This window comes from Amblyomma mixtum, chromosome 3 (genome assembly GCF_055824585.1).
Source record: "Amblyomma mixtum isolate Tamu chromosome 3, ASM5582458v1, whole genome shotgun sequence".
NCBI lineage: Eukaryota > Metazoa > Arthropoda > Arachnida > Ixodida > Ixodidae > Amblyomma > Amblyomma mixtum.
Genome location: NC_143014.1, coordinates 228588406 through 228602196, shown reverse-complemented (window position 1 = coordinate 228602196; position 13791 = coordinate 228588406). Strand labels below are relative to the sequence as shown.

The window sequence follows — 13791 nt, the reverse complement described above, 5'->3', positions numbered from 1 at the left end:
GACTGTGATGACTTGAGATAGAAATAGAATAATCTCAGTGTTGCAAACCGCTTCTCATCCGCCGAGTTGAAAGTGCCGCAGTCCGCTTCCTCGGTTTCTTCTCAGCAGTTGGAGCTATCTCATTGCGCCTACTATTTTACGTGGCGCCAATAATTCCTAAGCCTTTCTTAATCTTTCTCAAATTATTAGGGTCACTGCCGCCGTTTTTGAAATTCGCTCTTTCCCCAGGGATGAGCTCAAATTACTTCCCTGTTCAACATTGTCTTCCCTGTCCTACCTCCTGAGCTCCTGGACACAGCGCGTGGATGTGGTCATGGGGAAGATATTTTCATCTGAACTTCTGTCTCGTTGTGCCTTCAAATAGACGCCTGCTATCAAGCGAGACAGTCGTATGCATTCATGTACTCCGGGATGAAACAAAACTCCAAGCTACGCTGAGGTTGGTGTCCAACTCCTGGACTAGAAGTAACCAAGCAAAGGGGCTTGTTTCTTAGCCGGGAAACGGAACACTCATGGCGCCCTTTTAGTTCTAAATATATGTAAGGTCAGAAGAGCCTTGGCGCTCACCTTTCGACACGCGTTGGTTTTAAGGATGTTGTAGTGGCTCCACTATGTGGCTGAGAAGCAAACTTTGTTCCTTGGTCACCTTTGGCAAAGACCATGTACTTCGCATACTCATATTGCAAAACCAGCAGATTGATTTCCTGTGGTGGTTTTGCCGGTTAACAGTCATGGTGGACGTTAATAGCAATGTAAATAACAAAGTATCATCCGACAGCGGCAGGGTTTTATGTTCGTCGTGTGTATGAAATTTTCCTCTTCAACCGATCCGTGCAATAGTTGTCATTTTCTTCACACTGCGACATTCGATACTCCCGGCCCGCTCAACCAACTATCACTCGACGTGACTCTCCTCACTGGAATAGATGGAAACCTGAGCAATACACACGAATATATCGACTTACCTACAGGGTCTGTTATGAAAGTAGTAGGACTCGTTTTTTTAATAAAAATTTATTCAAGGGAATAGTACAAACGATTAGAATTTTTCGCAGTAGCACCCTTCTGCACCTACACGCTGCTGCCAATGAGTTTTCCAGTTTTTGTAAGCCTCCAGGAACGCCTGGACCGGAATGCTGTTTAGCTCCCTCGTCACGGCCTGTTGAACCGCCTCTACCGATCCGTGATGTTTACCCCTGAGCGTCGATTTTATTCTCGGGAATAGAAAAAAGTCTGGCGGGGCCAAGTCGGGATTGTAGGGGGCCTGAGGCAGCGTTGCCGCCTTGTGCTGGTAAAAAATCGGGGTCCTCATTCACATGATGAAGATCCTGGCAGGTCGCTTTCCGGTTGGCCTTTTGCTCCTCTGACAACACTCCCGGCACCAACTTCGTGCACACTTTCCTCATAGCTAAGTTTTCTGTCACGATCTCAAAAACTTGGGTTTGAGGAATGCTCAAGTCATCAGAAATCATTCTGATACTCATTCTACAATCACTGTTCAGTAAATGTTTCATTCGGTACGCATTTTCGTTGGCCTTGCTGGTCGAAGGGCGTCCGGAGCGGTCGTCGTCTTCCACTGTTTCCTGACCTTCTCGGAACATTTTGTGCCACTAAAAAAACACCTGATCTACCCATGGCAGCGTCACCGTAGGCCTCCTTAATAATGTTGGGAGTCTCTTTGCCCGTTTTACCAAGATTTACACAAAATTTGATCGCGTATCGCGGATCCAGTAAACGCTCTATGATTCTGCGTGACGAGACGTTTCGACAGGGGTTCACAGTACAAGCGACCTGCTCTCCTCAACGGTCGAGAGCCGACTGCCGGTTTTCCCCAGCATTCCCAATATCCCCCTTCAACGATCGTGCACGCGAAGACCGCCTCTCGTCCGCCCGTTCGCCCAGGAAAAAACCAGTCCTACTACTTTCAGAACAGACCCTGTATGTACCACAAAAAAAATCATGAAGATCGCTTAAATTTCATGCCTGCACACTTGCACGCAAAAAAGTTGCGATTTTACAGCAGCTCCTCACAGAATAATTCCCCCTCTATCCATCTTGGCTTTCCGGAACAAGGCTCAATGCCTGCTCTTGAAGATGCGTCGGGAACCTTGCTTCTATTTTATAATTGCTTTTATTTGACCTATGTTTATGGGGGGTTTAACGTCCCAAAGGGACTCAGGTAATAAGGGACGCCATAGTAAAGTGCCACGCAAATTTTCACGAAGTGGGGTTCTTTAACGTGCACTGCACTGACATCGCACAGTACACAAGCCTCTAGAATTTCACCTCCATAGAATTTCGACCCCAGGAGCGAAGATCGAGCCAACGTCTTTCAGGTCAGCAACCCAGCGCCGTAACCACTAAGCCACCTCGGCGGGCCATTGAATTCTTTTATAATACTGCAGGCAGCAGCGCTCCTCAAGCAGGAGGGGGTTGCATGTTTTGCAGTAACAATTCAGCAAACATATTTTCACTGGAACATTCAACAATAAATGAAGACAAATAGTTCCACTGATGTGTTTTGAGGGGAAAGTGCGAATTCTGGTAAAGTATTGTCCTGGAGAAGTATGGGCCTACTACTTTATATTGGTTCAGTCTAGTGGATCTCTCAGGGGCAGCTAAAATATAGGTGTCCCGTGACAAACCAGATTTATTGCAGAATTTGAAGTAATGTCAGCCTGGATACCTGACCGCGTTCTTTACTGCACACAAGATCACGGCTTTCTTTCGCTACCTTGCCAGTATGCCGTCTCGGGTGAAGCCAATCCTCCTGCAATTGCTCTATATTCCAGACATTTCCTCAGTGCTTACAGCTCCTGCCTAATTCAGCATGCATCTAAACAGACGTAAGGAGCCTTCATTATCCGCGCACTGAGAGCACTGCAACGGCTTCTTCAAAATATTTTCGCTGACCCAAAATATCGAAGGTACTAAAAGACCAACGACCGTTAAGCTTGTTTTCAAAACGCGCCTCCAGTGACCCTTTTCACTTTTGGACTATTTTCCGGCTCATATTTCCCTGTCAATGATTTAGGGCGCAGATGAGGCAAAGTAAGCGTAATTCTCGATGACTATCAAGAAGCGTTAATTTCTTTGATTATATAGAGGCCACCCTTTCGTAGCCGACCCCTACGGTCAGTGCCCAATCTCAGCTTCACACAAAAAAATGGCTTTATAATCCAACCATGATAGCCACTAAGGCATATAGGACTCAGGAAAGCAAAACAAATATGGTAATGAATTGCAGGCGAGGAGGACCGCTAAAGTTTTCTTCCTATGCCGCACGCACCCAATCGTCTTGAAGCGCACGAACTGGCTTTTGGCCATGCACATTTGTTAACCCGTTTATCCATTGCTGCCGAGTTTCTGCAGGGGGAGGTGTTCCCCTTACCCACCCGTAGGCTTATGACGTCGGAAACCGCTCATGTGGTGGTTGTATATACTGGTTTGTAGTAGCCAAAAGTGCAGAAAGAGGCGGCGCAACAATGTCTTCAATACACTGTTGATGGTCGTATTTCTGCGGATTGAGTTGTTCTTTACGATGCGCAAAACTCTTGCAACATTGAATTTGGCGCAAATGACTCGCGCCTTCGATACCCTCGCTGCGCCGACTTGTGGATTGCACAGTTAATACCCTCATTCCAGGATGGCACGTGTGACTGTAGTGCTTTGGTGATGTCACCGCCAGAGAGCCAGCGGCGCGCGCTCACAATGGCCCCAATGTGGGCGTGCTAGGAAGCAGTCTTTTTTTATTACGTGTTATAGCCCTGATGCGAAGCGGTAACATAATGCCGCATTCTCCAAGCGGCGCAGCGCCCTTTTCAGCGCGAGCAACCGGCCCGTATCGATCACTAGAGAGCAGCAGACAGCCTGCGTTTTCAAAGCTCGAATTGAAACAGGAACTGTCAGCAGCCAGGCCACCCGTGCTACGAGATAGCACTGACGTAGTTCTACACTTCAAAAAAGCCCCCTGTCAATTACACCATTGCATTCTCAGCCTCTCTTGTTTCCTTTTAAAACAGCTCTCTTAGAATTGATTCCGAACCCTGTGCATTAAAGATGCTTGTAATTTGGTAATTTCTAATTTTGCTCACTTAATTGAGCTCATTTTTTAGTCATCAGCACAGGAAGTACTTTTAATTTGTTATTGCTGCTTTTTTGAGAGGAACAAAGCAAATGAAATGCATGAGAGCATTGCAATTCAAACATGTTTCTACATTTTCACAAAACACCGTACCGCTTAAAAGTTCAGACATCTGATAGCCAAATACGTAATTTTTAATGAAGTACATTTCCAATTAAAACACGCTATATTTAACAGAAAATTAAAGGTTGGGGAAAAAAAATTCCCCAAAGTACCGCCTTCACCATACAGGCGGTGCACCGTGGCCCAGAAGCGGAAGCGATCTGCGTAAAAAGAAAAAAAAATAGAGGCCTGCGTCAGGAAAAATAAAACAAAAATTGAAGACTGCAAGTCCGCTTCAATTAATACAGGCACATAGGCCCCGACCTCTTTAAATCAATTCTACAGTCTGCGTGCAGAGTAAGTAAAGACTGCGGGTAGGAAAGAAAAAAATATCGCACGGAATATTTGATTACTTGTAGCAACATAGCATAGTGGGCGAGTTGGTATTGCATCTTTAAGGAACGAAACAGCGCAACTAAAACAAATGACCAAGAAAAAGAGAGACAGGAACACGCGCTGCGTGTCTCTCGTGTCTCTCTTTTTCTTGGTCCTTCGTTTTAGTTACGCTGTTTCGTTCCTTAAAAATTTGTTTACTGCAGCGCAGTTTTTCTGTTAGGGTCACAGACAGACTACGTACTCATCACGATTAGGCAATATCATTGGGCTTCAGGAAAAACCGGAATTCAAAATCACGAATGCCATTGGTCACGAAGCTTTTTTTATATTCTCCTTGAAATCTGCAGACCATCAAGTCTTAGTTGCTGATGTAAACTGTTAACTGCACAGACCTCCTCATCTGAATGCCAAAAAAAGTGTCTGGGAGGACGACACTTGGAAAAGCTATTTTCCCCTCTTACCGATGCAACAAACACGGAGGAGCCTAGATCCCATTCATCAAAATCAAACGGCGATTTGGCGATACGTTTGCCTTTATTCCATCCGGCACAGTATATTTAAATATCGAAATGTTGCGCAAGTGATGATACTCTGGTCGTTTACACATTGTTCGGATAGTTAAACAACGAACTACCAAATACCCCCGCCCCCTCTAAAAGACAATTACAGGGACACACGTCACTCTGGAAGGAATGTAAACGCAATCCAGTGTAGCTGGCAGCCTAAGACGGAATGTAACCGACGATTGAATGAAAGAGTCTTCCACATGGTTCAAAATTTTCGCGCCACACCAGACGCTTTTTTAAATTTCTCATGCTGCAATGATGCATTTCAACGAACACAAATTTGCAGCCGATGATTGCGTCTATTACGACAAAATTATCGTAGAAATCTAAACCAATAACCGCGTCGCACTAGCACTTGTTAGGGGGCGGCTTACTGGCACTATGTAAGCATGAGCCTGCGCTATGATGTACAGATCAGGTTAATGTACCGGTGCGGTATGCATTTCCAGAGATTGTAAGTCCTGTTCTCGACCATGATACTTGCTCCTTTCAGAGAACGATGGAAACTGTTTACAGCAATTACTGGCAGATTATGGTCCTGGGCTGTTCCACGTTTCAGCGAAAGTAGCACATAGAATAGTCTAGCGAATGTTTACATGTAGGAGAGCTTCGCCGCAGCGGTTTTTGTGTGATGTTAAAGAGACGGTAAAAAAAATGGAATTCACGACATTTAATTTTTTTTTTGCCATAACACTGCTTTCATTGCATTATAAACAATTCAGAAATATATCATGTATTCAGCTGTATGCAAAAGAAATTCATAAGAATTTATACAGGAAAACATACATCACGTCTTAATCAGAAAATCGGTGGCCAGTTTTCGTCACCAATGGATCAAAAAGTGAACTCCGAAGTCATCAGAAATACCGATGAGTGTGATGTCTGAAATTATTGACATTTTATCAGAAACTCACCAGAGATTTTTGTAAGGGTTAATAAGCATGAGAGATAGATACCTGTTTCAAACTATCTCTGCCTCTGCTTCCACATAGCTCCTGAAAACATTGCCAGCCAATGTTAATAACGGGCCGCTAAGAAGAAAAGCGAGGAGCGCTCGCCAGAATGCCACAAGCAGGACGAAGTACAAATAACACCTGCTAGTGAAGGCAAGTAAGCAAGAAAACCACATCATACAGAGACGCAGAGGTTTAAAATATCATTCAGTTTGTTTTACTAGTCTCTGTTTCTTAACATGTGCTGTCCATAATGCGATTTTTAAGCTAGTAAACATATTTACTAAATTATATTCTACTGTGCCAAATGTACTATACCCCCTTAAATGCAGATAAAAAGAACTCGCGTCATTGCCGGCGACTATTTCGTCGAAGAGAATACGAATAGGATCCTCAAAACTGCGGGACACTACGCGTGAGTGGAGCCGCGTAGTAACCTTCGGGCGCAATGCAGTAGATGCGTTTGGCTCTTCTCCAACTGCTAGCAAAATGTTAGGAAGCCACTGGCGCTGGTGAGCCGCCAGGGTGCCAGGAGTGGAAGAACTGCGAGGTGTTCTCTCTCGTAGTGTTCCGAGTGTAAGTTTAAGATCGTTATGAGAAGTGTGCAGGCGTCTGCGAGATTCCACTCACACAGGCCGGGCGGGGAAAAGCAGCCGAGATCACCCAGCGACGACTACCGCGGGACCTCTCCGGTGCGTTGCGCCCGCTTAAGCACTGCCAGCGCCTTGGAAGTGATGGTGGTGAGAGAGGCGGTGCACGGCCCAGCCCATAACGCATTCCGCATAGGGGAATACGCTGGACGTCCAAAACACACGTCGCTGTCCACGTATGCCGGGTAGCCGGGCCTGGGCTGTTAATAGACAAGTTAATAGACGAAGTCCACTCAGGTACTTCCGAAGAGAAATGCAAAGCGATGTGGGTATACCCAACACTCTCTTGCTAAAAAAAACAGATCAGCCACTAATTATGTGCCGAAAGAAAAGGATCCATGCCGTCACGCTTTTATTTTTGTGGAATGTCCTGGTGAACGAATTATTAAAACTGGAATAGTGGAGGCGAAATAACGATTAAAGGTTGTACACCATCCTCAACGGCGCTAGCCGTATACGATTAAATACCATTATGTTACCATTATGTCGCTTTAACCGTAGCAGAAGCAGCTGAGTGGCCAGGTAAAACACACTCGAATGAGTAATCAAGAAAACATACCCGATTTGACCGCATTTCATTGCGTTACCAATAATACTGTAGGTTTCGCCCCATCGCGTAGCCCCGGTCAGTATTGACAGATGACCTTGAACAGCCGCTGAGCCGAGCAGGTGGCGCGCGGTTGCTTCAGCCGCGCTCCGCCACCACGGCACCGCACGGCAGTGGCGAGAGCCGCACGGAAGCGGCGAGTGCAGTTGGCTTTCTCTACGACAGATGGCGCCCCTAGGAGGTCAGCCACTACTGGCTTTCGAAGCCGGCGTTAGCAGCATTGCGGCGCAGTGCGACACGCTGCTGCGCACCTTGTGTACGAACGTCAAGTGACCCTTAAACAACCCAGCTGTGATACGGATGTCATGCGTACTGTTGAATTAATTTAGCTGTTTTGAATGATATTTAATGAATAAGTGAGTAATAATACTTAAGCAATTAGCCTAATCTCTAGTCAGACCATATAAATAATTAACACCGAGTTGTAAATTGGTCGAGGTGGGGAATCGAACCAGGGTCTCCGGAGTGAGAGACGAGCACGCTAACCACTCCGCCATGCTAAATCGATGGGTTGGAATGAACAAAGGCGCGTCTCCCATCTTACTCCTTTCCTGTTAATGCGAGGTTCAGGTGTCTACCGAGATATGCGAGACAGTGACTTTTCGTTTCCTCCGAAACCAATATACCGACGAGCAAGGCGTACAGCCGAATGGGCGATGACGTTCTGTGGACTCCCTGGTAGCGTGACGGAATGGTCACGTGACCAAATATGGCGGTGCCCATCCTGCCACGCTGTTAAGCGTCTATAAATTCCCGCTTGCTTTGGCGTGAATGCTTTGCTATGCAGCCCTCTAAGGAGAAGAGGCAGCGACAGTAAGAAGCGAGAAAGCGACAACGTGCACAAGAGACGCCTTAACAGCGTGAACAACGTCTTGCAAAGTGTCGTGCTAAGGGTGCAGCTCGGCGGCAACGTTCTACCTTGCAGAGTGGTTCCACGTCATCGGTCACCGATAAATCTCAACACCTGACTGCTCAGGAACGCCGCAGTGCTACCAGGCGAAGGCAACGCACCGAAGAATCGCGAGAGGAACGCGCGCAAAGACTAGAAAAACAGCGGATTACCGAGGTGGCCATTGCTAACGCAATTTATCCGGTTTAACAAGAGCTAAACCACAGCCAATTTTTTGTTGTAAATCCGGCACTACGAAGAGAAAATAAACATCTAATATAGATCATCGTATCATATATCACAGTTCGGTTTCCTCATTGTTCTTAAATCAACGAGCAGCGCTTTGCACACATTTTTCCAATTGAACCTTCATCGCTTGTCGCTTATCACATATCGGTTCTCAGTATATCACAGATCGATTTTCATTGTCAGTATCTTTTTTTTCTGCCACAAAACCTATTAGGAACTTTCCTCTCTCAGTTATACATAGTTAAGTACGCCTCCTAGGCAATAGTGTTGGGTCATGTAAGGGTCTCGTGCCCAAAATTTAGAACATCAGGATGGCCTGCGCTGCAAAAAACTTCTTCAGGAACTTTTTATTGCTACATCTTTATTCCGGTCCACATATTTCTTGTATTGTTCACCAATGGCATGCAGTGCGCTGGCAAAAATTCACACCTCTTCAAACGTAAACGGCACCTAAGTGCCTTTCCTCTAATCAGTTAAAAAATCACTGCACCTTTCCTAGTAGAAGTACATCGTTTTTTCATCGGTATGCATGTTGGCAGAATCTAGCATAGGATTAGACTGGATAAAGCAAGAAATGATTTTGTAAATGTGCGCCGCATGCTCTGCCTTCGCGCATTCCGAGAGAGGCGATAAGAGGGCTCTTTGATAGGCACATATAGTAGTGCGGGAGTAGCCTCGTGGAGACGGAAGTAGCACAGCACAGACTACGCATACAGGCGGAAAATCACCGTTCAAAAGTCTGCCCACCAAGCTTCCGCGCAACTTCGACTACGTTGACCTGGATGTTCCGTGCTCAAGAGTAGCGATTAGCGGGGGAAACACCATTACATCGGCTGCAGTCGCTGCTCCATGTAAATCAGAGATTTTGGTTCTTGATACCAACACGTGTAGATTCTGCGTGCGTGGCTGATCGGGCAAGTTGGCAATCCATGACAGCTAGGAATAGAACACTACGCAAGTTTAACGCACGCATGTAGGAAACACGGAACACCACCGAACTGACCGTTACTTCTGACTTAGAGAATGAGGATTGATAACCTTGCGCTGACAGTTAACAGTTATTTATCTTGAACCAAATCCACGTGCCCACACAAATACGTTTCACGAGTCATTGTTCGTGCGCACAGCTCTTGACTGGAATTGCCTTCTCAACCATGTGGCGCTCATCGTTGATCCTGCGCGACTGAAGACTGCCATCAGAGAAGCTCCTCATCATAGTCGTGTATACCACCAGCATGTTACAATTTATCGCCATCCACCCGCCCAACTCTCATGTAAAGTCTCACTTTTGGAGTTAAATAAATAAACAAGGTAAGTGCTAGCAATGCCTGTGAGTAACACCACGCATGAAAGGTTCATATTTGATTCTCAAAACGCTAAGGCACCTTCACAGAAGCACTGTAAATTATTATTTCACCAAGAATGTATGGGACATCCCTGTTAAATGTAACTGGGGCTTTCCGGAAGAACGAGCGCACTACGCAATAGTGCAACAAACTCTGAGAGTGCCTTCGTCGATAGTTTTCATCGATTTTCGGTGTTGTTTGACCAGTCTGATAGTTAAGAACAATTAGTTTGCTTTTTAAATTCTGACTTCAGGAAACTTGCAAATCCTTCAAAAAGAAATGTATGGAGTTTTTGCAACATGGAACGATTTGAGACAGGTTGAATTTTAAAGGAGTTAGACAAAAGCCCCCCTTAAAAAACCGCTATGCCACAGCAGCGCTCCTGTAGGCGCTCTAAAATAGCAATCATTGCAAGAAGATTAGCTGCCCCCGATAGGCCTAGGACTTTGTGGTATTGGCAAAGTCGAATGTATACCGGCTCAGTTCCCGACTAATTACCTAAATTTTCTTTTCCCGCAAATCCTTAACTTCATATACTTCGATACGCTACCGGCGCTTCAGTCATGTTGCCACCTTGTATTCACCAGTTTTCAAAACTTTTAAGCAATACGGAAACCCGCGTCAATAAGTGTGAAGTAGCCTCCTTTTCGACCAATCCGTATTTTTCACTGGGCTTTCTGCAGAACGGGACCCATAAAGTTGTCGCTTTAAAAGACCACAAATGCAAAACTACCACTCAAAAGCAGCACAACAGTAGGTGATCTAAAAACTGAATTCCTTAAAACAGAAGCCCCGATGGGCCTGGGTGCTTGCCGCGGCCGCAAGATATGCGCCACCGACTGCTGAAGCGGCGTGCAAAACGAGGAGCACTCATTTCTAAAGGAAGCAAGCTGTGACCACCAGCAAACATTCCTCTAAACATGATTACTGTAGTTGTCCTCACGCACGAAGTTTCAATTGGCAAAGCTGGCTCGAGCGTTATTTTTTGTATGTCCGCGTGTATTTTTGCGCATGCGCGTGTGTGCCCATGTCTGCATGCTTTCGTGTGCATGTGTGCGTGTGTGCATGCTTAAGTGCCCATGTGTGTGCGCATGTGTCTAAGTCTTTGCGTGTGTGTCTGCGCGTGTGTATGTAACGCATGTGTTTGCATGTGAGCTGTGTGTGTATGGCACGTGCTTGTGCGCGCGAGTGTGTGTTCGCGTGTGTGTTCGTGTGCGCATGTGTATGTGTGTGTGCGTGTGTGCGCGCATGCATATGTTTGTGCGATTGTGTGTATGTGCGTGTTCGTGTGCGCGTGTGTTTGCGCGCGTGTCTGCATGTGTGCGCGGTGCGTGTGCGTGCGTCTGCGGGCGCATATATCTGTGCCTGTGCGCGCGTGTGTGAATGCCTGTGTGCGTGTGCGGGTGTGTGTGTGCACGCATTTTGAAGCGATATCTTCACTACGCCAGCCACTTAGCCTCGTCGAGCTTGGTCGCACCTCGGTCGTATGCCCTTGGCTGCAGCTGCGCGCCGGTGCCGCCGCAAGATCCGTTGCCTAGCAACCGCCGCACCTGCGCTTCGCCGCTCTGCCGCGCCGCCTGGTATGACGTCACCTAACCGTTGCGCTCGCCATCGGCAAAAGCGTTCGGTGCGCTATCTGGTGCGACGTCATCTAGCCGCCCGGTACGGGGTATGTATATACAGAGACAGTTGGTTCGTCAGTAGATAAGCCGTTAAGGAGGATGATGGGCCGTCTATGGCACATGCACGCTGGAATGAGACCAAGCGTGGACGGCTTGCTGAGGAGACAGCAGAACAGCGCATCGAACGCCTGGAAAAATGCCGCGAAGGGGATGCAATCAGGGCTCTTACCGAGGATGAGTCCGAGAAAGGAGCCAGTCGTGCGAACCGTAATGAGACCTTCAAGAAGCGTCGAGCTTAAGCGGCTCGAGAAGCGTCGTAATAATGACACGGTTCCGCGAGCATGTGTAGCCCTGTAAAGTGGATCAGCGACGACAGAGAACGATGTGCCAGTTCGGCAACGTTCACTAGGCGTAGCCAGTGGTGCAAAGCTATCGCTCCCAGCTGTGTTTAACCAGAGCTAAACCACAGCCAATGTGTGTGCGTGCGTGTGTGTGCGTGTGTGTGCGTGCGTGCGTGTGTGCGTGTGTGTGTATGTGTTTGGTTTGGTTGTTTGGTTTTTGGGGTTTAATCCCAACGTCCCAAAGCGACTCAGGCTATGAGGGACGCCGTAGTGAAGGGCTCCAAGAACATCGACCACCAGGGGTTTTTTAACGTGCACTGATATCGCACAGTACACGGGCCGCTAGAATTTTTCCTCCAAAGAAATTCAACCGCCGCGGCCGGAATCGAATCCGCGTCTTTCGGGTCAGCCGCTGAGCACCATAACCACTGAGCCACCGCGGCAGCTGTGTGTGTGTGTGTGTGTGTGTGTGTGTGTGTGTGTGTGTGTGTGCGTGTGCGTGTGCGTGTGCGTGTGTGTGTGCGTGTGTGTGTGCGCGCGCGTGTGCGTGTGCGTGTGCGTGTGCGTGTGCGTGTGTGTGTGTTCCCGCGCGTGTGCAGCTTCTAGACTGCGGAGAAATGCATCCGCCCTAAGCTCCACCCACACTCTATACCCCTCTAGGAGTCTCCACCTCTCAAAAGCCGATGCAGCAGCGGAACGGAAAAGCGATGGCGAGTTCAAGCATCCTATTAGCCACGCACCACCTCGCAGCCTTAAGGAGCAAGGACACACCAGAAACACTCGGAGCATGACAACAAAATGCGATGGCGAAACAAACATTTAAAGACAATATGGGAGGCGATCATTCTCAGGGCGAAAAGGAAATAATTAAATGTAAAATCAATGCAGCTTGAACAGACTTGTAAACTCCCATTGCACCACTAGGAATTTTTTTTCCCCAACGGATATTGCAAACCCAGACCCGTCAGTAAAAAATTTTATTTTGCGAACTTCTTAAAGCTATCCCAAGTGCCTCGCCGGCCTGACTTGCTAAGCGAGGGTACTTCCAAGTTGGAGTATTAATAAAAAAGCCAAAAATTTGATCTTGACCAAAATACCACAAGAAATCGAGCGTTTTTCGATTCATCTTTCTTTAGAAGAATCTCACCGGAGAAGCTTTCGATGTCAAAGCACCGCGGTGGTCGGTGGGTGGAAGGCTGACGGCCCTGCCAAGCTGAGGGCTCTCCCGGACATGCAGCCTCCGTGGACAACGACGTGCAGATCGGTAGCAGCGGCCGGCACCACCTCCCTGAACCCCGCGTTTGCTGTCGCAGAACCGGACCGAGACGACTAGGCCCCTGTGGGGCTCGGGGACTGTCGGCCGCTCAGCTGGCCCATTCGCAGAGTCCGCGTTGCACGCGCCCCTCCCGAGGCAGGAGCCCAGTCCTCGCATGGCGCCGCAACGCCAACAAGGAGTCGGCAAGCGCGGCGAAATAAGCGACGCTCCGACAGAAGGTCCAGGCGGAGCTGTCTTCAAAGAGTCACTCTGCATGGCCACTCGTCGAGAAAGAAGGAACGCCCAGAGCAGTGTCTGTGTTCGAATCGGCGAATTCTGAACGAGGAAGGTGCTACCCGTGCGCACGGGCGCTTCTAACTGCTGTTTGGCATCCTCTTCTTTGTGGCGCTTGCGCAAGATGGAGCAATGGCAATTCTCAGCGATGCTCTAACGATCGAGGAGCTAGGAACGAGATGTGGCTTCGGTAGAGAACATGGTGTAAAGCAGTGAAGGTATTTTGGCAGAGATTACAAACTGCTATGCCGGCCTCTTTCCTCAAGGTTCCATCGTGCACGTCGTAATAGCCCCTCAGAAAGCTGTCCCGTGAGCTTATACACGTAGAAATTGGATATTTTTTATGTTATTTTTGTCGTTAAAGGTATGTTGTTGACTGCTCTAGGAACAGCGCATACCTGAGATATTAGACTATTCCCAAGAGGGAAAACTTAAAA

General features: G+C 47.6%; 1 pseudogene; it reads right to left on the bottom strand.

The window, feature by feature from the left end:
- Nucleotides 1–6774: 6774 nt before the first annotated feature.
- Nucleotides 6775–13336, bottom strand: LOC149353944 (uncharacterized; annotated as a pseudogene).
- Between the last annotated feature and the right edge of the window lie 455 nt (nucleotides 13337–13791).